Below are 26,332 nucleotides of genomic sequence, written 5' to 3' on the forward strand. Positions count from 1 at the left end.
CAGAAACCTGTGGAACCATAGGGACCGGGCCTGGGTTGGAGCCCGCCGGTCCCGAACCGGGGAGTCAACCGTGTACCGGAGCACCAACAGGAGGGTACTCAGACCCCGTCCTAGCTTAGAAGCCACTGAGTGTAGGAAATTGACTGATTGCTGGCCGGACCTCACAGGTTCATCCACACACAAAGTCCCTGAGTAAAAAGCTGTGGAGAAGAAGCGCAATAGGGTTTTACCCCAATAACACACGGGGTAGAGACAGGGAGCAGTAATACTCACCAAGTGAAGTTGTGAAAGTCACAACTACTATGCAGGAATGGAAAGTTTTGATCAAGGCAGCAGCAACCCAGACTGCAGATAACAGAGAACAATAGAGGAAAATAGGTTTTTTTTAAGCCGCGCCAATGATCACTTCTCAGGTATTCAGATTAATGGATCTTTATTTTGCACAGGTCTACGCGTTTCTGGAGTCTCAGCTCCCTTCCTCAGGACCATCAGGCATAAGAACACATCAAATCACGAGTGTGAATCAATCGTGAGTACACCAGTGCCATCCGGGCACGACGCTACACCGCGGCACGGCGCCCTGCACCCCGACGACAACATCACCCCTTCCAGTCCCCCACCGGGGCCCCGGGATACACCGCCCCTACCCATGGAGGGGCTAATATCTCAGCTGTGGCCGCAACACCGATTCCGGACGAGCCCGCCATTACTTCAGCCGCAGCGGTGGTGCATCCCTCGTCTCCACGACCCGTGGGTGGTGTCACGACCCGTTACATGACCACCACTCCCCACCGCCTTCCCTTAACAAGAGCGATGTGGCCCCCGGTCCAGAGGCGCTCGTGCCACCGAGAACCTGAGCCCGGACCTCGAGCAGCTCGGCCCGAGCAAGCGGAGGAAGCGGCCGGGCCCCTCTCAGGGCGGTACACATGTCCACAGGGATGCATCACCAGTCCAATCTTCACGCAGCCCTAGTGTTAGTGTGGCGCCCTGGACAAGCCAGGGGCCACAGAGAACAACACACACACACACCCCCACCCTCAGCAGTTCACAGCAGTCATCCCCAGTGAGACCTGATTTCTTCCTCGGGTTCAGACAGACACACCAGCTGGGCGGAGTCAGGCAGATGGGCACGCCCACCGAGGAGTTTAGCTGTCCTGAGGCAGGAAACAAGCCCAGACAAGTCCAGGCAGAGGAAGAGAGACGAGGTCTGCAGAGAGGCAGACGCAGACTGGGGCCTAGGTTGGAGCCTAGGGCCCTCGTGTAGCAGTCAGGCAGACGGTAGTGGCCGTCTGCGGGAGCCGGGAAGACATTCTGGTGGAACTGTAGGTAGCCGGGGCTGGGCGGTGACTGAACCGGGGAGCCAGCTGGAAAGGACTTACATTACCAACCTGGGGTCAGGGGAAAAACACCGCAGCCGTCTGTGGGACCCGTCCATCCAGCCGTTTCTTTCATCAGAGACTCCGTGTGTGTTACTAGCTGAGTGAGTACCACCGTGCCGTGCGGCACAGCGCTGCCCCTGCGACCCTGCACCTCACCAGGCCCCATAACCCGCCTGCCATCCATCCCTACCCCATCACCGGGCCCCGGGACAACCAACCCCCTACCCACGGAGGGGAGAATTAACATCCAGGCTGCTCCCTGTCATCGCTCCCGGGATCCCCGTCCAGAGCAGCGGTGGTGTCACCAATCTCACCACAACCGTGGGTGGCGTCACGGACAATATCAAATCCCCACAATCAATCCCCCCCTTTTCACTCACGGGCGAGGAACGCCGCTCGAGTCCCCGGGATCCGGCCCACCGCTCGAGCCACCACCGAGCAGCAGCAGCCGGATCCGAGCAGTGGGAGAGCGCAGCGTCCCCTCCTCCGCCCGCGACAACTTGGCGTCACGAACAGGATCTTACTGATCTGCCGTTTGGTAGAGGTGCGCCTTGTGACCGCCGGAGGTGTCCGGCCAAAAAACTTAAGAAGCCGCCATTTTGGGCGCGAAAAGTCCCCGCTCGAGCGTCTTCCCGAGAAGTGGAGGCGCGAAAGCCAAAACCCCGCCCCTGTAGAGGAGGTGCCAGAGAGACACTAAGGGGGGGTCGGATGGCGTCTGGCCGCATGTGAACCGCGGCTGTGGAAGCAGGGACGCCAGGACTCTGCCAGTATTTGGTTCCTGGAACACCGCTGCGCGAGATGTCCCGTCCGTCCGGCACCACTGATGACGATGGCTCCGGCAGTCCGCCCGGCCGCAACGGCAGCGAAGCACCCATCCCGTTAAGGAATCTGGGCCCGTTCTTTGACTGGGGTCAAGGGGTGCTGCCCACTTCTTAGGGGCAGCATCAGGGCCAGGTTGTTTGGGTGGGTGACTGAAGGACCCATTCCGTTGCCGTTATTAAAAGTGTTATGCCTCCCGTAAGGGAAGTTGTATAAAAAAAAAAAATGCATGCGTGAAAATGTTTTAAAATGTTTTATCTTTTTCAGTTTGTGAAAATAAAACCGGTGATGGACGGGCAGCCCGCGGACAGTCTGCATTTTACTAAGGGGGAATGTGGCGCCCTGGACAAGCCAGGGGCCACAGGTAACAACACACACACACACACCCCCACCCTCAGCAGTTCACAGCAGTCATCCCCAGTGAGACCTGATTTCTTCCTCGGGTTCAGACAGACACACCAGCTGGGCGGAGTCAGGCAGATGGGCACGCCCACCGAGGAGTTTAGCTGGCCTGAGGCAGGAAATAAGCCCAGACAAGTCCAGGCAGAGGAAGAGAGAGGAGGTCTGCAGAGAAGTAGACGCAGAGTGGAGTCAGGCAGACGGTAGTGGCCGTCTGCGAGAGCCGGGAAGACAGTCTGGTGGAACTGTAGGTGGCTGGGCGGTGGCCCACCGGTACTGAACCGGGGAGCCAGCTGGAAACCGGAGTGCAGGAGGAGCGTACGGAAGGTGCAGGAAAGGACTTACATTACCAACCTGGGGTCAGGGGAAAAACACCGCAGCCGTCTGTGGGACCCATCCATCCAGCCGTTTGTTTCATCAGAGACTCCGTGTGTGTTACTGGCTGAGTGAGTACCACCGTGCCGTGCGGCACAGCGCTGCCCCCGCGACCCTGCACCTCACCAGGCCCCGTAACCCGCCTGCCATCCATCCCTACCCCATCACCGGGCCCCGGGACAACCAACCCCCTACCCACGGAGGGGAGAATTAACATCCAGGCTGCTCCCTGTCATCGCTCCCGGGATCCCCGTCCAGAGCAGCGGTGGTGTCACCAATCTCACCACAACCGTGGGTGGCGTCACGGACAATATCAAATCCCCACAATCAATCCCCCCCTTTTCACTCACGGGCGAGGAACGCCGCTCGAGTCCCTGGGATCCGGCCCACCGCTCGAGCCACCACAGCAGCAGCAGCCGGACCCGAGCAGTGGGAGAGCGCAGCGTCCCCTCCTCCGCCCGCGACATTAGTATCACTAGTCAAGGGACTCAAACCAACCTGGCATTGGCATTTGTGCTGCCAGAAGATGAGCCCGAAGATTGCTAAGTGAATAGACATTTCTTGGAAATAGCCCCTCTTCTTTGTTCTTTTTGGACTTGAAGTGGCTGGTGTACAGTGTGCAAATAATGTTTTGAATATTGCAGTTTGATGGACAACTGGGCCAGTGGACTATGGGGTACTTCACACACAGTGAGATCGCTACTGAGATCGCTGCTGAGTCACGTTTTTTGTGATGCAGCAGTGACCTCATTAGCGATCTCGCTGTGTGTGACACTGCGCAGCGATCTGGCCCCTGCTGTGAGATCGCTGCTCATTACACACAGCCCTGGTTCGTTTTTTATTGTTGCTCTCCCGCTGATAAGCACACATCGCTGTGTGTGACAGCGAGAGAGCAACAATCTGAATGTGCAGGGAGCAGGAGCCGGCGTCTGACAGCCTGCGGTAAGCTGTAACCAAGGTAAACATCGGGTAACCAAGGTGGTTACCCGATATTTACCTTCGTTACCAGCCTCCGCAGCTCTCACGCTGCCAGTGCCGGCTCCCTGCTCCCTGCACACGCTAAGCTAAGCGGTGTGCGCTGGTAACTAAGGTAAACATCGGGTAACCATACCCGATGTTTACCTTTGTTACCACTGTCCGCAGCTTCCAGACGCCGGCTACGTGCAAGCGCAGAGTCGCTTGCACGTCGCTGCTGGCTGGGGGCTGGTCACTGGTCGCTGGTGAGATCTGCCTGTTTGACAGCTCACCAGCGACAATGTAGCGACGCAGCAGCGATCCTGACCAGGTCAGATCGCTGGTGGGATCGCTGCTGCATCGCTAAAGTGTGACGGTACCCTATGTGTGGCCAGGACTTTAATATGTAAATAGTTGCTCCAGTTGTGTCCCCTACCAGAATTATGGTGGGAAAGTATCCCACAGCACTTGTGCATTGGACAGTAAAGTGAACCAAAGACTCCAAAGTAGTTTAAAATGTTTTGCAACGTTCAAGAAAAGTGCCTCCCATAAAGGGATGAAAAGTTTATTGTTATTTTAGCATACAAAAATTTTGCAGTTAACACCACTGTATTTTTGTTTCAGGTGACCACACCTCCCTGACGAAGGCCACGTGCCGAAACACGTGTTGGTTTGGCGTTGGCACGGTGGCAGGACATGACCACAGGTAACCCCACTCATTATTCCTCCTTGTCATCTGATCGCATGCCTGGGTTTTAACCCAGCTCTCACTCATCATATCCATTATGTGTTTGCGCTTGGATATGAATATCTATACTGGCCCTCGCGTCATATAACCACCTTGCAGCCCTCTTATGTACCCTGTATGCATACAGCTATAGTATCTCCACTTGGATTCACTATTCATATACCTTGGGATAACGCTGTTACTCATTCTTTTGCACTATAGTTCTGCACTTTATCCATTGTGCAATACTATTTAATTACATCATCTCACATTTTTTATACTATTTATTTCTACCCCTGTGCAAATTTGTGCTGCATACATTGTTCCCCTGTTTATTGGGCATAGATATACACACCTTAATCTTGGGCTTTTTGGAATTATATATGTTTATGATCATGTATTTTTTGTCGTGCTGTTTGTGCTTTTTGCACTTTTATTATTATGTTTTTAACAATTCATTAATAAAACCTGATTTTATAATGACTATGTGTGTTCTGGCTATACTCTGATAGGTTATAAACAAAAAACTATGAGGTTTTCGTTGGTATTTCCAACTAGTTCCACTTGTGTGCAGTTTTATCATCTAGCATTCGCCCCCCTCCATTCCATGGAGGTGTGTGTGTGTGATTTGCTTTTCCTGCACCTGTGATGCTTCCACTTTAGTGGGAGTTTAGCTGTATCCTGGTAGAGTACTAGTTTTTGGCCTGGGCGATGTACACACTGCAGCCCAACTTGCTGTGAGTAATACTTAATTTTTGGAGGAAATTATCCTCTTTTTGTTGCTATTTTTATATTTATTGTAGGGAGCTAAAAGCATGAGGTCCCGTGACGAGGTTTTTAGGTGTCGCGGGCGGTGGGGATGCGCTTGCCACGCTCGGGTCCGGAGCTTCTGCTGCTGCTGCTCGGTGGCTCGAGCGGTGGACCGGACCCGGGGACTCGAGCAGCGCTCCTCGCCCGTGAGTGAAAATGGATGGTTTGGTTAGGGAGATTGTTCATGATGCCACCCACGGGACGTGGTGATGATGGCACCACCGCTGCTGGTAACGGGGATCCCGGGAGAGATGGTAGGGTGCAGCTAGGATGTTGTCCCCTTCGTGGGTAGGGGGGTTAGTGATCCCAGGGCCCGGTGGTGTAACGGGGAGGCCGGATGGCTGGGGTGCAGGGACTGCGCGGCGCGGTGCCAGAAAGCACTGGTGTACTCACTTAGACAATCACTGACAGAGTCGTAGGTAAACCAAAACGGCCGGATGGACAGGTCCCGCAGCCGGCTGCAGTGTTGCTGTTGTGCTCTCCCCAGACGGCTGATGGTGGCTGTCTTTCCCTGCACCTTTTAGAAATGTTCTGACTCCTGTGGTTGCCCACCGGTAGTCCGCCCCCCGGCGTATAGGTGCCGTAGGAGCCCGTTTTGCCCGCAGGCGCTGGCCCTTGGATCTCTAGCCTGTGGCGGTGGCTGTATATCCTCTCTGGGTGGACGGTTGCCTTCAATCGGGACTTGGTTGTTAGAAACCCCTGGGGTTCCTGTCACACTCGGATTTGACTATTGATGGCAGCTCCAAGCCTGGTCGGGGTCCGATGGCCCTGCCTGTGTGCTTAGCTTCACTCCGTTCCCTGATCCGGTACCGGCGGGCTGACGCCCGACCCCGGTCCTTACGGCTCTGCGGAGTTCCACCAACTCCTGCAGACGGCCACCACCGTCTGCCAACCTTGCTGTCAGTGCCTGGGCTCCTACCCAGACACCTCAAGTGTTTACTCCTCTCACTTTCACTTCCAAGACTCAACTTCCACTTTTCCCGCCTCCAGGCCTGTGAACTCCTCGGTGGGTGAGGCCAACCGCCTGGCTCCACCCCACCTGGTGTGGACATCAGGCCCTGGAGGGAGGCAACAAGGGTTTTTGTCTGACTGCTGTAACTGCCTAGGGTGGGGGTGTGTATGTTGGTATGTATGTGACTACCTGGCTAGTCCAGGGCGTCACACTCCCCCTTGGTAAAATGCAGACCGTCCATGGGTTGCCCGTCCATTACCGGTTTTATTTTTCAAACTGCAAAAGATAAATAACATTTAAACATTCAACATATGCATCTTTAGAAATCTTCCCTTACGGGAGGCACGGTACTTTAACGTTTCAAAAATTTTTATTAAACGGACAGGTTCGTGATCATCCGCTCTCCCACCCAAATAACCTAAGTCTTGATGCTGCTGTGGCGCCCCTGACCTGGTCAGGCACCACTGAGTACTGCACCCATGCTGGGGACAGTACAATACAGGTAATCCAGAAGGCTGACCGAGGTGTGACTACACAGGCGCATAGTGATCAGGTCTCACACATGTACCTATGAGAGGACCCCTGGGGATCCCAGGAGGGGGAAAAGCCTTCACCTCCACTGGAATAGTGGAGGGGGCCAAAAGCCTCCATCTCCTCTCAAGGGGTGTGGTAAGAGAGTCTGGTTGCTAGGTGGCGTAGGCAGGCACAAAAGGGAAAAGAGAAGGAGGAGTAAACAGTCTGAAGCAGAGGGTGGAGGAGTGAGGAGCATGGAAGTGGAGCTCAGACAGGAGCAGCAGTGAAGGTCCCAGGAGTGAGCCGGTTTAGTGCAGAGTCCAGGGAGCTCAGAGGAGAGCAGACCCCTGGGGCTGTTGCAGTCTAACAGCGCCCGCGCAGTGGCTACCGACGGGGGAGAACGGTCACCTAGGAGTGCTACCCGAAACCCATCTCCAGCTAGAGAGAGAGCACAGAGTGGGAAGTAAGGAGACTGCTAGGGAGTACCAGGCCCAAACGGGCGGCAGATCCCGGAGCGGGGATAGATCCACCTTTCCCTGCTAAACCTGCCGGTGTGGGGCCCTCAAAGCCCACACCACAACACCACAAAAGCCGCAGCCACGTAGCCACAGTTAGGGCCCATAGTTCACAGGAGGCAAGCAGCTGGAGTGATCTGGCCCAGGCAACAAGCAAACGGCAAACGAAGGGGAGAGAGGCTTCAGCAACTTCCCTGGGTGACCCCCATAGGGACTAAAAGTCGGGGTTACCCCAAACCACCAAGGGCTAAGGAAGGCGAGTTGGTAGTCACCATCAGAAGTCAGCCTGAAGGATACCTGGTTCCCGCCTGGTTCATCCCAGCTACGCCCGGGTTACTCACCCTGCCATCTGAAGTGAGTAAAAACCCTGAAAGACACTCTGCGTGTGTGGAGTTATTCTGCGCCTTGTGGTACTACGCACCTACACAGGGCCCTGGGGCTTGCCTCACTCTCAGGAGGCTATTCCAACTAACTGCACTCACCATCAGCCCCAGGCGTCCCTCAACCTGCAGTGGCGGTCCCCACTGACCGCAATACTGAGAGTGGCGTCACGACAAATAGAAGATTCCCTACCTGTGACGAGATCCAGCCGAGTGGAGTCCCTGAAGGTAATGCACCGACACTACACCTGTGGGGCTTCACATCTGGCGTCACGAACAGGATAAGGACTAGACCTGTTCAGACAGGTGACCATGTGCCTGGGCGGTCCGCTTGAAAAATTGGAAGCGCCGCCATATTGCCACCATGAAAAGCGCGCTGAAAAACAACAGCAGCCCGCGCTGGGAGAGGTTACCGCCCACGAAGAGGTGTGGCTACCCAGAGATCCCATGCAGAGTTCTGACCTCGCTTGTGAAGGGAGCGGAAGCGTCCAGAGACGTCGGGACAGAAAGGGAGCCAGAAGCCTGCTGCTGGGAGAGGAGCTGCTGAAAGAGGCAGAGCGGAAACTGAACAGCTTGCTACTAGAGGCAACGACGAGTCCACTGCTGGGAAATCGTGCAGAAGAGGGCGCAGAAGAAATGGCGTCTGACCGCAGAAACCCAGAACCGGGCTCCGCTGCCTGGTGGTATCGGGAGCTGGCCCAGTTCTGCGACCGACTGGAGACCCGGGTCGTGGAGCAGATCAGAGAAGAACGCATGGAACTTCTGGAGATGGCTGCCGCGGTTCAGGCCTATGAAGGGAGAGCTGCGCGCCGAGTGCCAGACCGGGCGGTGACGACTCAGACCCCGATGCTGCCACCGATGGGTGAGTCCAGTGATGCCCCTGCCAGCGCGAGTGCCCCGACCCCTGCTGCCACGTCCGCGGTCCCTGAAGAGGCGTCCGGCGCGGCGACGCTGAAGCAGGCCGCAGCCACGCCAGGTGCAGCCCGCCAAGCTCAGGCCGCCGCAGCGATGCCCTGCTCGGCCCACCAAGACCCGGTCCCTGCAGCGACGTCCAGTCCGGCCCGCAAAGAACCGGCTGCCACCGCGACCCTCATCCACGCCGCCGGTGTGACGCTGACCCAGGCCGCCGCCTTGCTAGGCCCGGCCCGCCAAGACCCCACCGCAGCAGCGACGCTCATCCACGCCGCAGGCGAGGTGCTGAACCAGGCCGCAGCCACGCCAGGTGCGGCCCGCCAAGCCCAGATCGCTGCAGCGACGCTCAGCCCAGCCTGCAAAGATCCCATCGCAGCTGCGACGCCGATCCAAGCCACGACAGCGACGCCAATCCAGGCCGCCGCAGCGATGCCCTGCGCGGCCCGCCAAGACCAGGCCGCCGCCATGTCAGGCGCGGCCCGCCAAGATAAGATTGTATCACCGTTTACCCCGGCCTGCAAGGCCAGAGCAGACATCGCTCCCCAGTCCAAGGAAGTCCCTGCTAGGAAGTCCCTGATAGGAGAGGACCCCGCATACTGGGAGCTGAAGGCTAACCTAGAGTCCCAGTTCCCACAGGAGATGGTGGACCGGTATCTGCTCCCTCCGCACACCCCTAAGAGGATTCCGACAACTCCTGCAGAAACCACGTCAAAGAGGTCCCCGTCTGGGTCTGCTGAAGAAAGCCCATCCCCAGCACTGCCACCGAAGGAGTGCTCAGAAGAACTAAGGGGGAGAGGAGGCCAGGAGGCTGAGGAGCTGACCCCGGAGATACCAGCAGTGGATCCATGCCCAGAGCCGGAGATGTTGCCATATTCCCGCTGGGATGAGGAAGACCTAACACCGTCTGCTGAAGATGATCTACCCAAAAGCCTCGCCTGGGAGCCTGCCAGCAGTGAAGCAGCCACCCAGCAGAATCAAGCCCGCAGGACACGGCGCCGTAGCAGAACCAAGTTTTCCCCTGCACCGCAGTCTCCAGAGAATAAAGATGAAGTCACGGCCAGAGACTTAGAGGAGAAACGGTTTTTGAGAAGAGCCAAATCCCAGGTCAGAGGTCCACTTTGTCGAGGTGTAGTAGAAGATTTCAGCCTAAAATCAGGATACGGCTTCATAGTAGCACCTGGTATGAAAGAAGGCATTTTTGTCAACAGAAGAGACGTTAGAGCTCATTTGCCCAGAGGACATCCTGGAAGAAACCTAAGGATGGGAGACTCAGTGGAGTTTACAATGCATCAAGGAGAAAGAGGCTGGTATGCACTCGATGTTACACCATGTCCTAAAGAAAAAGAAACAGACACGGAAGAAGAAAGGAAAGACAGAGATAGAGAAAGAACAGACAAAGAACCCACTGATGAGACTACCACAGATGATGAAAAAGATCGAGAAACCAACAGGTGCCGCAGCCCTACAGGCCCAAGCCCTGGTGAGGAGGAATCCACATAAAGTACAGAAAGAAGCATAGAAGTTCCTGTTTTGACCAGTTTGAAGTTTTGCAACGTTTACAAGTTTAAGCAATGTGCCCACATAAACTAATGTGAGAAATGAACCTTAAGGCTATGAACTGGCTATAGCCACAAACTCTCGCAGTGTAAATAGTTACACCAGAGGGCACCACCGCCACCAGAGCCAGCCTGTTTAGGGGCTTGGCTCGTCTGCAACCAGGGGGCACGTCCGTATATAGGGCCTTGGCTTACCTGCAACCAGAGAGCATGCCTGTTTATGGGGCCTGGCTCTCCACCACAAAGAGGGTATCTGGTCAGCACCAACTGTGGAGGCCGCCTCTACATCCTGCCAGAAGAGGCTGAAGGCGCGGCTCCACCAGGCCAGGTATGCCCTGAAGACCACCAGCCCATGAAAGCCGCCTCTACATCCTGCCAGAAGTGGCTGAAGGCGCGGCCAACGTGAGAGGGTTTTGGGTGGGTTAACGGACTTGTGGGTGGAGGGTGGTGATGTATGGTACCTGGTGGTTTTAAAAGTTTTACCATGTTTTAATGTTTTATGCATTTTAAAATGTTGTCTTGCAGCCCGAGGACGTGCTGGTGATAACTAAGGGGGAATGTGGCGCCCCTGACCTGGTCAGGCACCACTGAGTACTGCACCCATGCTGGGGACAGTACAATACAGGTAATCCAGAAGGCTGACCGAGGTGTGACTACACAGGCGCATAGTGATCAGGTCTCACACATGTACCTATGAGAGGACCCCTGGGGATCCCAGGAGGGGGAAAAGCCTTCACCTCCACTGGAATAGTGGAGGGGGCCAAAAGCCTCCATCTCCTCTCAAGGGGTGTGGTAAGAGAGTCTGGTTGCTAGGTGGCGTAGGCAGGCACAAAAGGGAAAAGAGAAGGAGGAGTAAACAGTCTGAAGCAGAGGGTGGAGGAGTGAGGAGCATGGAAGTGGAGCTCAGACAGGAGCAGCAGTGAAGGTCCCAGGAGTGAGCCGGTTTAGTGCAGAGTCCAGGGAGCTCAGAGGAGAGCAGACCCCTGGGGCTGTTGCAGTCTAACAGCGCCCGCGCAGTGGCTACCGACGGGGGAGAACGGTCACCTAGGAGTGCTACCCGAAACCCATCTCCAGCTAGAGAGAGAGCACAGAGTGGGAAGTAAGGAGACTGCTAGGGAGTACCAGGCCCAAACGGGCGGCAGATCCCGGAGCGGGGATAGATCCACCTTTCCCTGCTAAACCTGCCGGTGTGGGGCCCTCAAAGCCCACACCACAACACCACAAAAGCCGCAGCCACGTAGCCACAGTTAGGGCCCATAGTTCACAGGAGGCAAGCAGCTGGAGTGATCTGGCCCAGGCAACAAGCAAACGGCAAACGAAGGGGAGAGAGGCTTCAGCAACTTCCCTGGGTGACCCCCATAGGGACTAAAAGTCGGGGTTACCCCAAACCACCAAGGGCTAAGGAAGGCGAGTTGGTAGTCACCATCAGAAGTCAGCCTGAAGGATACCTGGTTCCCGCCTGGTTCATCCCAGCTACGCCCGGGTTACTCACCCTGCCATCTGAAGTGAGTAAAAACCCTGAAAGACACTCTGCGTGTGTGGAGTTATTCTGCGCCTTGTGGTACTACGCACCTACACAGGGCCCTGGGGCTTGCCTCACTCTCAGGAGGCTATTCCAACTAACTGCACTCACCATCAGCCCCAGGCGTCCCTCAACCTGCAGTGGCGGTCCCCACTGACCGCAATACTGAGAGTGGCGTCACGACAAATAGAAGATTCCCTACCTGTGACGAGATCCAGCCGAGTGGAGTCCCTGAAGGTAATGCACCGACACTACACCTGTGGGGCTTCACACTGCCCCTAAGAAACGGGCAGCACCCCTCTTCCCCAGTCCAGGTCCAGGTTAACCGAGCGGGAACGGGTACGGTGTCTCACACCCGGCTGTCACTTCAGGGGACCCCACGTCCAGGGGGACCCCTGACCCCCGGAGGATGGCCACTGCTCTGCTGTGGGCCCTTCCTCCAATCTGCCTCTCCGGAGGCGGCACAGACGGAAACCAGCCCACCAAACTATTTACAAGCCCACAAGTTCGTGGGTGTCCTGCCAGTTCTCGGCCATGTTCATGAGCAGTTCCTCATGTGGGCGGTAAAACACATAGCGTCCCTCCGGGGACAACTTTCCGGCAACGGCCGGGGTAATCACGGTAGGTAATCAGGTGAAAACTTTGTTGATTTGTATTCATTCATTCATTCATTCAGCTATTTACATGTTTAACATACGGCACCTCTAAATGGTGGTTTCCCTGTACCTAAGTGGGGGCCGACCTAGGTTGGGGCGTGTGGACCTTCTGGGCCCAATGTCATCAGTGGAGGCCAGGGGACAGAGGAGACAGTCAGTTCCTCTTCCCTTACGGCAGGTATGGCTAGTGGAGACCCACGGGGAGGGGGTATAGGTGCGTCCCTGGGCGCTTGTTCGAGCGGCTCACTGGCGGGCAGTCCCGTCTCCATTTCTTCCACGTGTTGTGGGAACATTATCACCGGAACAATCACCACACCGTTTTGCATAGGCCAGTCTGCTGGGAAATCGCCCATCACTGTGTAAATCACCTTCTTCTTCTTTTCCTCACTCGGCGTAGGAACTAGAACGTCGGTTGTCACTCTCAAGGGGTGAGGACATTTCTTCAGGTGGTCTCTGGAAACCGTAGTGGCAGTCCTCCCCTGGTCGCGACTGATCAGATGAGCCTTCTCATTCTCCCATTCAGTGGGCTGTATGACATACGGGTCCTTTCCCACTGGTCATCCAGCTTATGGGTCCATCTCTTCCTCTTCAGCACAACATCTCCCGGCTCAAAGGGGACGGCTGACGCTCGCTTATTGAAGCGTTGCGCTTGTTTCTCTCGGCTCTGACCGAGATTCTTCTCCACATACTCCTGGACTTGTCGGTATTGGATTTGCCGCTGAGTATCCAAGCCAGCAGTCGCAGAGAGGGCTTCAGGAGCTTCCAAGCCCATTTCTAGGTCCACCGGCAGCCGGCCCGGTCGGGCTCTCATCAGATACGCCGGGGTGCATTTGGTAGAACTACTGGGGATGTTGTTGTACATGTCGACCAAGTCGGGCAGCTTTTCTGGCCACAGGTTCTGCTCTTCCAACGATATCACTTTGAGGAGGTCCAGGACCAGATGGTTCATCTTTTCGCACATCCCATTAGTTTGGGCATGGTATGGCGTGGTCCTGATCTTCTTACAACCGTGCAATTGGCAGAACTCTTGAAACACCTCTGCTTCAAAGGCTGAACCCTGGTCCGTGAGCACCCTCTCCGGGTATCCGTGCGGTCGACAGAAGTAGGCCTGGAAGGTCCTAGCTGTGGTACGGCTGGTCAAATACTTGACTGGAACAACCACCATGAATCTGGAGTAGTGGTCCACGATGGTTAGGGCATAGGTATACCCATTCCGGCTGGGTGTGAGCTTAACGTAGTCCAGGGCAACCAACTCCAGCGGTTGGTGGGTGATGATTGGCTGTAGAGGGGCTCTTTGGCTGACTTCATCCTTCCTTCTCAGCGCACAGGGGCCGCACTCTCGGCACCAGGCCTCCACAGACTCCCGCATCCCACTCCAATAGAACCGCTCTCTCGGCAACATCTCTAGCTTTTTCCAGCCGAAATGCCCGGCGCCATCGTGATATGCCCGTAGGACTTTGGGCACGCTGGCCTGAGGAACCACCAGCTGACGGACCTTCTCGTGAAAAATAGGAATAACGTTTGGAACACCATTCTAAGTCCGAACTGGGTGCAAAAACCTAAAAAACCTAAAAAACCAAAAAAAACCTAAAAATCTCCCCATAGGTACCTTCTCGTGAGTCTTTGGGTTGATCAGTCCCCGATACAGCTTCCCCTCGTGCAGGTACAGCCGGGCTTGTTCTTTCCACAGCCGCTGGGCCTCAGGGGGCGCTGCCGGATCCATTCCGGAGGAGCCTTGCTCAATCATGGTCTTGACCAATTGGACGGCAGGCGCTTGGTCTTGGGCTTCTCTCCAACCCTGACTGGGTAGCGGGTCCAGGTTCGCCTGTTGTTGTTTGACATGTAATTTTTCGACCGGTGGCCGATGGAACGCGGGCAACTCAATTTCTTCGAGGTCATCGTCTTCTGACCCCCCATCCGGCAGGTGGGGCATTCGAGACAACGCATCTGCGTTGGTGTTCTTGCGGCCGGCTCTGTATTTGATAGTGAAGTCATAATTAGATAGCCTGGCCACGCACCGCTGTTCCAGGGCACCCAGTTTGGCCGTGTCCAGGTGAGTCAACGGATTATTGTCCATGTAGGCCGTGAATTCTGCCGCTGCGAGATAATGTCGGAACCTCTCGGTGATTGCCCACACCAGGGCCAGGAGCTTAAGCTTGAAGGAGCTGTAATTTTCGGGGTTCCTTTCCGTGGGCCGGAGTTTTCTGCTGGCATAGGCGATCACCTTTTCTCGCCCGTCCTAGACTTGGGACAGGACCGCTCCCAAGCCCACATTGCTGGCATCGGTGTAGAGGACGAACGGGAGGCTGTAATCATGGTACGCCAGGATTTCCTCTCCCATCAAGGCCGTCTTCAACTGGTGAAATGACTCCTCATGCTTCTTCTCCCACACCAAAGGAGATCCAGGGGACCTGCCACCCTTAGTTTGTCCCACGAGGAGGTATTGCATGGGGCGGCCATCTTTGTGTACCCCTTGATAAAGCGACGGTAGTAGCCCACCAGGCCCAGGAACTGTCTCACCTCCCTCACTGTGGTCGGTCTCGGCCAGTCCTGGATAGCAGTGATCTTCTCGGGGTCTGGGGCGACACCTTCTGTGCTCACCACGTGTCGGAGGTACTGCACCCTGGGCTTCAGTAGGTGGCACTTGGAGGGCTTCAGTTTCATCCCATACTTGGCTAGGGACGCGAACACTTCAGCCAGATGTTACAGGTGGGCCTCGTACGTCTGGGAGTATACGATCACATTGTCCAGGTACAGTAGGACCGTTTCGAAATTGAGATGTCCCAGGCAACACTCCATGAGCCGTTGGAAGGTTCCAGGGGCATTGCACAGCCCGAACGGCATGCTTTTAAACTCGCAGAGTCCCATCGGAGTGGCGAATGCCGTCTTCTCATGGTCCTCTGGTGGGACTGCTACTTGCCAATACCCGCTGGTAAGGTCAAGGGTAGAGAAGAAGTTAGCAGTTTTCAGCGCAGCTAGCGACTCTTTGATACGGGGGAGAGGATAGGCATCTTTATGCGTGATCTGGGTGATCTTCCGGTAATCCACACACATTCTCATGGTGCCGTCCTTCTTCTTTACCAGCACCAGTGGGGCTGCCCAGGGACTACAACTATCCCGAATGACCCCTGCCTCCTTCATGTTCCTCAACATGTCTTTGGCGCATTGATAATGTGCTGGCGGGATGGGTCTATATCTTTATTTAATGGGTGGATGTACGCCTGTAGGTATATGGTGTTGAACCCCCTTAATCCTCCCGAAATCTAATGGGTGCTTGCTGAAAACCTGTTCATACTCTTGCACCACCCTGTATACCCCCTCTTTGTGATGCATGGGTGTGGCATCAGTGCCTACGTGTAGTTCCTGGCACCACTCCTCTAACTGTTCAGGGGGTATATGGTTACTGGCAGGGGATGCTGAGGTAGGAGGGACGGCTTCGAGAATGATGTGAGGGTCTAGGGTGAGCAACTTGGCAAGGGTAGCGTAACGGGGGAGCCTGACTTCCTCCTCTCCACAATTCAGCACTCTTAAAGGCACTCTCTCCTTTTTAACGTCAACCACCCCTCTGGCTGCCATCACCGTGGGCCAGTGTTCAGAAGGCGTGGGTTCCACCATCGCCGGGTAGTCGCGCCCCTGGGGGCCTACTGCTGCCCTGCACCAAATCATCATCTCACTTCGGGGTGGCACTACCAAGGGGGCCACATCCATCACCCTTACTCCACCAATCTCTCCACCAGTTGAGTTCACTTGCTGCCAATATAGAAGGGCCCGGATCTCACGCTGCACAGCCCTCTGTTGGCCTCCTCCTGCTGTGGCGGCAAACTGCTGCAACAGACTAAGCACCTCACTCATACAATGCTCCATTACATTGGTCATTAAGATTACTTTCGGGGTATGATCACTGGGTTCATTCATCACCACAATCATCCCTTGATTCCTTAACTCCGCACGTCCCATAGTCAGGGTCACTTGTTTGTATCCTACTTGGGTTAGCGGGAGTCCATTAGCTGCGACAAGGGTCAGGCTATCATCAGAGGGGGCAAGTTCATCAGTACCCCAATACTGCTGGTACAGTGTATGTGGTATAGTGGTTACCTGTGATCCTGTGTCCAAATGGGCCATGAGCGGCATGCCGTCCACTGTCAGGGGGATAATGGGGTGAGCTCCGACGTACCGGTCTCGCCAATCGGGGGGGCCGTTGGTGTCTACTCCTGAGGATTGGCCCTTGGCCCCAGGGGTTGCTCGTTTAACGGGCACCGCCTAGAGTAGTGGCCAGGCTTGCTGCACCTGTAACAAATAGGGGGCCCGTACCGTGAGTCATTGGTCCGTCTCAGCTGCATCCAGGGGACGTCCTCCGGGCTGTCGGCGAGCTGGATCCTCCCTGGGGGCTTGACTCTCGTCGGAAGCTGGAGTGCGGCGAGGATCTTGACTAGGTCTCCATCCATGCGGCGGACCTAGGCAGCTAGCTCCTCCATCATCCTGACGGGCGCTGCAGGGGCCGGTAGAGCCGGGAAAGGAGGTGCCACCGTAATGGGAGTGGTTTCAGCCGGCCATGGGGCCGCCTCAGGAGCGTCTGGCGTTGGGGCCTGCAGGGCCCTGATGGCCCGCTCCTTCAACACTGCAAAGTCCAAATTGGGGTGTTCTAGGGCCCACAGCCATAGATGCTTGCGGTCTTCTGGAGACCCCAGCCCTTGCAGGAATTGTTCCACTAGCATCTTGTTGCTGTCCACATCGTTGATAGTGTCCACCCGCTTCAGCGTACGGAGGGATGTTTGCAGACGCAGGGCATAGTCTCTTATATTGTCCGCAGGCCGCTGTCAACACTGATAAAACTGCATCAGCAGTTCCGCTTCCGAGCGGGTCTCAAAAGCGATTTGGAGTTTCTCGAAAATGCCCGGCCCGGTCCACGTCGGTCCAGGTCTCCGTCTCCTGCTCAGCCGCGCTGGATAGCTGCCCTAGCACTACCGCTGCCCGTTGCCTATCAGTCAAGGGATATAAATCGAGGACCGGGCTAATCTTTTTCCAGAACACCTGCAAAGCATCAGGCTTCCCATCGTACTGCGGTAGCCAGGTAGCACCGGGCACATAGGGCAGGGAGAACGGCATCACCTGGGCGACCGCTGGGCCCGCAGCCTCCCCCGCTCTTGCGGCCGGAGCATGGGCTATCCCGTTTCCATCTACGGGCGCTGCTGCGGCTGCGACCGCCACTCCTCCAACGGCTCCGTCGGGCGCAGACATCTTTTTCCCTTCCCCCCTTGGTTCTTTCTAGCACTAACGCTTGTTGGGGGCGGGGATTCGCTTTCGCGCCTTCTCTGCTCGGGGAAGATGCTCGAGCGGGAAATCTTCGCGCCAAAAGATGGCGGCGCTTCAAATTTTTCGGCCGGACGCCGCCGGCGGGGACCGCAAGGTGCACATCTATCAGTAGGTAGATCGGTTCTATCCTGTTCGTGACGCCAAGTTGTCGCGGGAGGTGTGGACGCACTCACCACGCTTGGGTCCGGAGCTTCTGCTGCTGCTGCTCGGTGGCTCGAGCGGTGGACCGGACTCGGGGACTCGAACAGCGCTCCTCGCCCATGAGTGAAAAGGGATGGTTTGGTTAGAGAGATTGTTCGTGACGCCACCCACGGGACGCAGTGATGATGGCACCACCGCTGCTGGTAACGGGGATCCCGGGAGAGATGGTAGGGTGCAGCTAGGATGTTGTCCCCCTCCGTGGGTAGGGGGTTAGTGATCCCAGGGCCAGGTGCTGTAACGGGGAGGCCGGATGGCTGGGGTGCAGGGACTGCACGGCGCGGTGCCGGACGGCACTGGTGTACTCACTCAGACAATCACTGACAGAGTCGTTGGTAAACCAAAACGGCCGGATGGACGGGTCCCGCAGCCGGCTGCAGTGTTGTTGTTGTGCTCTCCCCGGACGGCTGATGGTGGCTGTCTTTCCCTGCACCTTTTAGAAATGTTCTGACTCCTGTGGTTGCCCACCGGTAGTCCGCTCCCTGGCGTATAGGTGCCGTAGGAGCCCGTTTTGCCTGCAGGCGCTGGCCCTTGGATCTCTAGGCTGTGGCGGTGGCTATATATCCTCTCTGGGTGGACGGTTGCCTTCAACCGGGACTTGGTTGTTAGGAAACCCCTGGGGTTCCTGTCACACTCGGATTTGACTATTGACGGCGGCTCCAAGCCTGGTCTGGGTCCGATGGGCCTGCCTGTGTGCTTAGCTTCACTCCGTTCCCCGGTCCGGTACCGGCGGGCCGACGCCCGACCCCGGTTCTTACGGCTCTGCGGAGTTCCACCAACTCCTGCAGACGGCCACCACCATCTGCCAACCTTGCTGTCAGTGCCTGGGCTCCTACCCAGACACCTCAAGTGTTTACTCCTCTCACTTTCACTTCCAAGACTCAACTCCCACTTTTCCCACCTCCAGGCCTGTGAACTCCTCGGTGGGTGGGGCCAACCGCCTGGCTCCGCCCCACCTGGTGTGGACATCAGGCTCTGGAGGGAGGCAACAAGGATTTTTGTCTGACTGCTGTAACTGCCTAGGGTGGGGGTGTGTATGTTGGTATGTATGTGACTACCTGGCTAGTCCAGGGCGTCACATAGGCTTATGTTTTATGGCCATAAATACCAACACAAGCCCCATATTTTTTTGCTTGTACAAGATACAGCCAGGCCCCTTTCTGTTGGGCCTTGCATTGTAGAGTGTCTGTCCGTGCATGATACACAGGTGGAGTACGGCTTGGCAGCCTGCCTGATCTAATAGTATGGGCGTCACCTAATAGGCTGCGGGTTTGTGACTGTGTTATCTGCATGTGTGAATAGCGCTCTATGCAAGCCACTAGTGTGCAGTTTTATCATCTAGCATTCCATGGAGGTGTGTGTGTGATTTGCTTCTCCTGCACCTGTGATGCTTCCACTTTAGTGGGGGTTTAGCTGTATCCTGGTAGAGCACTAGTTTTTGGCCTGGGCGATGTACACACTGCAGCCCAACTTGCTGTGAGTAGGACCACCAGTATGGCAGAGTGGCCAAATGGAAGCCTCTCCTCAGTGCAAGTGTGGCACCCCTGAGTGTCAGGTGCCACAGGGTATAGCATCCAACCCCGGATTCCTGGAAGACCAGTGCTAGTAAACACCACAAACAAACCCATACCCAAACTGGGTAATAGGCTAGTGACGAATCTGATGAATGGCCACCTATTGGTTGGGACTCATCCAATCCGATAGTCAGAAACCTGGGAGGAGGAGGGGATAGTCAGTGGAGTTAACGGGAGATGGACATCTTGACAGACAATCAGTGTAAGAGTCAAGAAGTCAGACATCAAGTCAGTCAGAAGTCAATGCACAGACGGAGAGTGTAAAGTGACTGACTGGACTAAGGGAGTACGGTTCCCAGGGAGAGTACTGTGTGAGTACTCACTGGACCGAGCACCGGCGGGGTGCAAAGCCCTAGTTCAGGAAGATGATTCATGGTCAACTGATAAATCTGCCGGTGAGGGAATCATCACGATTCTTCACCAACGTTAGTGTCCGAGGCACAGCAGCAAAGTGGGAACCTGGGAACGGGACAGAGGTCCGCCCCAAGAAAGGTTCAAGCTGCCTGCCATACGGGCCAGGACTATGACAACAGGATAGGACCCCAAAACGCTCCATGCCACGGGGACCCACCAACTACAGATGGGTGCATGGAAGTAAAGCTCACTAGGTTACTACACCGCTACTGGAACAAAGGGAATACTGGATTTGGTAGAGACCAGCACCAGCCGGGTTGCAGCGACTCCAAACCAGTGAGTGAAGCACAAGTTAAACCGCAGCCCCTGTGTTGTCTGATTTCTTCCTGCACCTCTGCATCACTATACTACAACCACCATCATCCTCCCCTGGGGCCTAGCTCTACTTGCGGAGGGCTATAACATCCAAGCTGCTTAATTCCACCAGCCCCAGCAGTGAGAGACTATGCACCGGCGGCTTTCCCCACATAGCCGCATACCGCAAGTGGCGTCACGAAAAACACTTTATTTTTATTTTTCCTTCCCTTTTTATAATTCCCCTTTTTAAGCGACCCCCAGGGTCATGGAACCGGGCAACAGCCATCTGTGATATGTCCCAGTGAAACAAGGCCCAGGACCGAGTACCCCAAAGCCCTGGGGTGCGTCACAAGACATATAAGGTTGATAAAAGAAATGGGTTGTAGTGCCGTGCTATTTCCCACTCCAGAATTTATGATTGATTACTGTCTTTTTATTTTCATGCACAGGTCAATGGTTTTGACCTGTGCATGAAAATAAAAAGACATTAATCAATAATAAATTCTGGAGTGGTGAATAGCGAGGCACTACAACCCGTTTCCTTGAATCACTACACCTGGGACTGCAACTTTTCCACCGGTGGCTACATACGAGTATAGGGGTTGCGACTGGCACAACTCCTATAGGGGAAATCTTTACTTTTATTACCTTACGGTTTTGTTGGCTAAGACCCTTCTCTTCCACAGCCCATACAGTGCAAGACATATGAAAGTGCATATAGAGTTTGCAAAAAACAAATGAAGGACTTCCAGACTAGGAGAAATAAAATTCTCTGGTCTGATAAGATGAAGATAGAACTTTTTAGTGATAATTCTAAGCCGTATGTGTGGAGAAAAAAAGGCACTGCTTATCACTAGAGTTGAGCACGGTTCGAGGTTCGAAGTTCGCGGTTCGAGTGATTTTGGGGGGTGTTCTAGATCGAACTAGAACTCGAGCTTTTTGCTAAATCTCGATAGTTCTAGTTACGTTCGAGAATGGTTCTATAAGCAAAAGCAGGGCTTTTTACAGCTACAGTGTGCAGGGAGCCATCGCTGGCAGCCTGCCAGAAGCTGGTAACCAAGATAAACATCGGGTATCCAAGCAAAGCGCTTTGGTTAGTAACCCGATATTTACCCTGGTTACGCGTGCAGGGAGCCGACACTTCCCCGCTAGGCTCCGCCCCCTCCTGCACTCAGCATGTACACACACACACTCACACTCACCTGTCCCCAGCCATGCAGTCCCCGGCACTGATGTCCTCAGCGCCACATGGCCCCGCTAGGCTCCACCCACTTCACGCTCCGCCACCCGCACATATGGCCCCGCTAGGCTCCACCCACCTCACACTCTGCCGCCCGCACACATGGCCCCGCTAGGCTCCGCCCACCTCGCACCGCACACATAGCCCCGCTCGGCTCCGCCCATCTCACACACGCACAGATTACCTCGCTAGGCTCCGCCCACCTCTCACCCGCACACATTACCTCGCTAGGCTCCGCCCACCTCGCACCACACACACATAGCCCCGCTAGGCTCCGCCCACCTCGAACCACACAAATTACCCCGCTAGACTCCGCCCACCTCGCATCGCATACATAGCCCCGCTAGGCTCCACCCACCTCGCACCCGCACACATTACCTCGCTAGGCTCCGCCCACCTCGCACCGCACACATAACCCCGCTAGGCTCCGCCCACCTCGCAATGCACAAATTACCCCGCTAGGCTCCGCCCACCTCGCACCCGCACACATTACCCCGCTAAGCTCCGCCCACCTCGCACCGCACACATTACCTCGCTAGGCTCCGCCCACCTCGCACCCGCACACATTACCTCGCTAGGCTCCGCCCACCTCATACCGCACACATTACCTCGCTAGGCTCCACCCACTTCGCACCCGCACACATTAACTCACTAGGCTCTGCCCACCTCACACCGCACACATTACCTCGCTAGGCTCCGCCCACCTCGCACCCGCACACATTACCTCGCTAGGCTCCACCCACCTCGCACCGCACACATGGCCCCGCTCGGCTTACCTGCGGTGATGAAGTCCTGCCCTCCCGACCTCAGCGCTGACACTGTCCTCCATGGCTGCCGCTTCACATCTGTCACTGCGGCCCGAGACTGTCACTAGCGGTGACGTGACGGGCCGCTCGCGATACTTGGCTGTGAAGGTGATTGAAGTCAGTGTGCAGTATCAGCAGTGCAGGAGATCAGCGCAGGTAATGTACCTCGCTGACAGCAGCACTTGTCATGCCCTGCAGTGACCTGGGCTGACCTTCTGATGTTAGCTCAGGTCACTGCATTGCTCTCCCAGCCAATGGGGAACATCCTGCTCTTCATTGACTGGGACAGTGTGGATTGTCATGGGAACCGCTTGGATTACAGCAGACCTGGATTTGTTTTTCTTTCTAATAAATTGGTGAAAGAGGCAATGTGTTGGGCAGTGTTTTTTCAAATAAAAATATGTTTGTTGTCTATTTTTTTTTTATTACTGACTGGGTTGGTGATGTCGGGTATCTGATAGATGCCTGACCTCACCAACCCCAGGGCTTGATGCCAGGTGACATTACTCATCTGGTATTAACCCCATATATTACCCCGTTTGCCACCGCACCAGGGCACGGGATGAGCTGGGGCAAAGCACCAGGATTGGCGCATCTAATGGATGCGCCACTTCTGGGGCGGCTGCGGCCTGCTATTTTTATGCTGGGGAGTGTCCAATAACAGTGGACCTCCCTAGTCTGAGAATATCAGACCCCAGCTGTCTGCTTTACCTTGGCTGGTGGTCCAATTTTGGGGGGACCCCTACGTGTTTTTTTTTTTTTTTTAAATTATTTATTTAATCTAAAATAACAGTGTGGGGTGCCCTCAGTTTTGGATTACCAGCCAAGGTGAAGATGCCAGCTGTGGTCTGCAGGCTTCAGCCGTCTGCTTTACCCTAGCTGGCTACAAAAATAGGGGGAACCCCCCGTCATTTTTTTTTTTAAATTTATTTATTTATTTTGGTAAATACAAGGCCAAGCACTCCTTAGTGCCACATGAAAGGCACCAAAGGGTGCAAAATTACAAAATGCAGTAGAGTGGGACGTCACATTATGTGTCTTTCTGCCATTATAATGACAGAAAAGACTGATATGAAGTGTACAAGCACAGGAAAATCACCAGAGCGCTCTACGCTGTGAAAAGCAGTAGAAAATGGCAGTGGAGTGAACATGTGACCGCCTCATGTAGGTTGAAGCTATGGTTCCTGGGTAAATTTATGTATTTTCCCTCCTTCAGTTTTTTGGCAGTACGCCAAAAAAACGGAAGGCACACAGATGACAAACAGATGACATACGGACCGTATACGTGCCACGCTCCCGATGCCTCGGCACCACTCCTTGTGGAGACACGGGGCTCAGTGGGTGCTCTCGTCCACTAAAACCCGCCGCCTTTAGAAAGACAGCGTGGCTCAGGGCTCATCCCAACTGAACGCCGGCCTCCTTAACCATGGGCGTAACACTACTCAGACAACACAGGGTGAGGGAACCACAATAATTAGACTTTATTGGATCCCCAAACAATTAACGGCACATAACACATAACCAGCAAAACACACAAATGTAACAGGCAACAGTGTCTCACCCTTCCGCTGGCTCACCAGGGATTTAGAATGTCCATAACTCACAGGTTCCAGGGCTACTTACTCCAATACAGCAGCACCCCGCTTTCGGCGGGCACCCAACGTGACTGGAATAACACCAGATTTAGGAAGTTGGCTGAGGTCTGCAAAGTCTGTAACAGGTGACTGAACTGTCCCAACCTGAGTGTCCTCCTTAGGTAGTCCTGGTATGATGATACAATCCTGGCGGCTGGGGTCGAAATCCCTAGACTGTGGATATGGTCTCCAACCGGAACCGGAGTCCCTAGATTGAAGCCATAAGATATCCTGATCCTCTAGTCAGCTCCAAAGAGCTTAGACTGTATCCATCAGCATACATCAACAACCACCTGGTGGCTTAAAGAAATCCCTTTTATAGCCACAGCCTTCCACTTGGATACACTGCGTCCTCATCGATTGGTTGGACAAGATCGCCTCTCCCATTGGATGAATCTCAAGCTGCATGGACAATGTTCATCCAAATAATGTGCATAGAAAGACTGAAGATATCTACATGGAGTCTCCAAGTCACAGACTCGACAATGGCTACTAAGGTAATCACATTAGCAATACACGACTACGTTACAATGGTTACTGAAAGAGTCTGGAGAAACAATACATCTGGCTTTCAGTGGCCAACACAATTACATGAGTCAACAAGAGTCTTGTAGAAACACAATGAGGGACTTATCCCCCGTCTATAAACAATCTATCATCCTGTCTGGCTGAATTTTAAGAAACTTTAACCCATGAGAGTCCATGTCGTCACATTCCTCCCCCTTCTTAATATTAGCCAGACATGATAGGCTTCCGATCATCCTTCTCCTCTTGACGGCATTGTCGTTTTTAATGGTGAGGTCAGCAACAGAGGCTCGCATCTATACAACTCCCCCTGATTACCTCCCCCAAGTTGAGCAGCCATATTGTGGACAAGCACTAAGGTGGGGTCCATGAGTTGGGCCTGCACAAATCTCCCACTATCACTCCTCCCCCAGTCAATAGCCACAGTGTGGTTAGGCTTACTCACGGTTCTTGGCTCAGAAGTGGATGATGGAGACCGGGAATGCAAACCATCCCTGGAAAAGATGTTAGAAAGATCCACATCAGGGTCCTGCTTGGCTTGGGGGTGGGTGATGGCTGCTTCAAACTGACTGGATAGTCCTTGTCCTAGGTCATTCTCCAAAATGACTGGTGTGAGCAGGTAATTCACAAGCCCCACTTTCACTTCCCTTTGAGTGGTATCCGAAACAACAGGCTTGGTGGGGCCATCTATGAACCCCACTTCAACTTCCTCCTGGCTAGTCCCCGAAACAACAGGTGTGGGCAGGCTGTCCATAAACTCCATATGGACCTCTTCCTGGTCAGACCCCAAAGTAACTGGTGTGGGGACGGTGTCCATAAGCTCCACATCAGCCTTGCACTGATTAGTCTCCAGAATGACAGGTGTGGGGAGGCTGTTCACAAGTCTCACATCAACCTCTCCCTGGTCCTTTCCCGAAATAACTGGTGTGGGGACGGTGTCCATAAGCTCCACATCAGCCTTGCTCTGGTCAGTCTCCGCAATGACAGGTATGGGGAGGCTGTTCACAATCCCCACATCGATCACTTCCTGGTTGGTCCCCAAAATACCAGGTGTGGGGAGGCTGTCCACAAGCTCCACCTCGACCTCTCCCTGGTCAGTCCTTAGGTCCAACTGCACACATGCCAGAGGAATGTCTGAGCGCTGGCCCTCAGCCAGGGAGATGGATAATTGGGAATCTGGTACAGGGTCTTCTGGGGAAACAATAACTGGGCTTACCAGGGTAATGGAGGAACCAGTGTCTCGTGGTCCCTGGCTCTTGACCGGCTGAGCTGGTAGAGGGGCTCCAAGCATGCGGCCTCGGTTTTGGAGACAATCTTTATCTATATGTCCATGGCGCCCACATGTATAACAGCGCCATAGATTGGGCGAGTCACAGGCCCTGTTTGTAGTCCTTTGTTTTGGCGCAGCTTCTGCTGGGTAGCGGGACCATCCTTCTCGACCGGCTGGTGTTAGCAGTACTGCAGCTGGAATCCCATAAACATATTCCAGAACATAAGCCCTCTCTTCTCTTGAGGATCTAGGCCCCAATGCATCCAACAACGCTGTGGCTTGGGCCATTTTGGACAAAGTTGATTCCCGATTGTCACTAGATCCATGATGTGGCACATAGTTTAAATCCTCTGGGTCAATATCGGCGGGATCCTCATCGTCCTCTGCATCATTCTGGGCATCCCAACGGACTAATTTCTGGATCAAGTCTGACCGAGTCTCAGTGTTCCAGTAGATAATCTTTCGCCTCTGGCACAGATCCTGTAGCATCCATTTACTGCAGCGGTCGTAACTCCTCTCTTGTCCTTGTCTCATGGCTGAGCTGGTGGGGTTGGACATGGCAGCGTCCGAAACCTGAATGCCTCCCCTATGG

The sequence above is a fragment of the Anomaloglossus baeobatrachus genome, chromosome 9 (genome assembly GCF_048569485.1).
Source record: "Anomaloglossus baeobatrachus isolate aAnoBae1 chromosome 9, aAnoBae1.hap1, whole genome shotgun sequence".
Classification (NCBI taxonomy): domain Eukaryota; kingdom Metazoa; phylum Chordata; class Amphibia; order Anura; family Aromobatidae; genus Anomaloglossus; species Anomaloglossus baeobatrachus.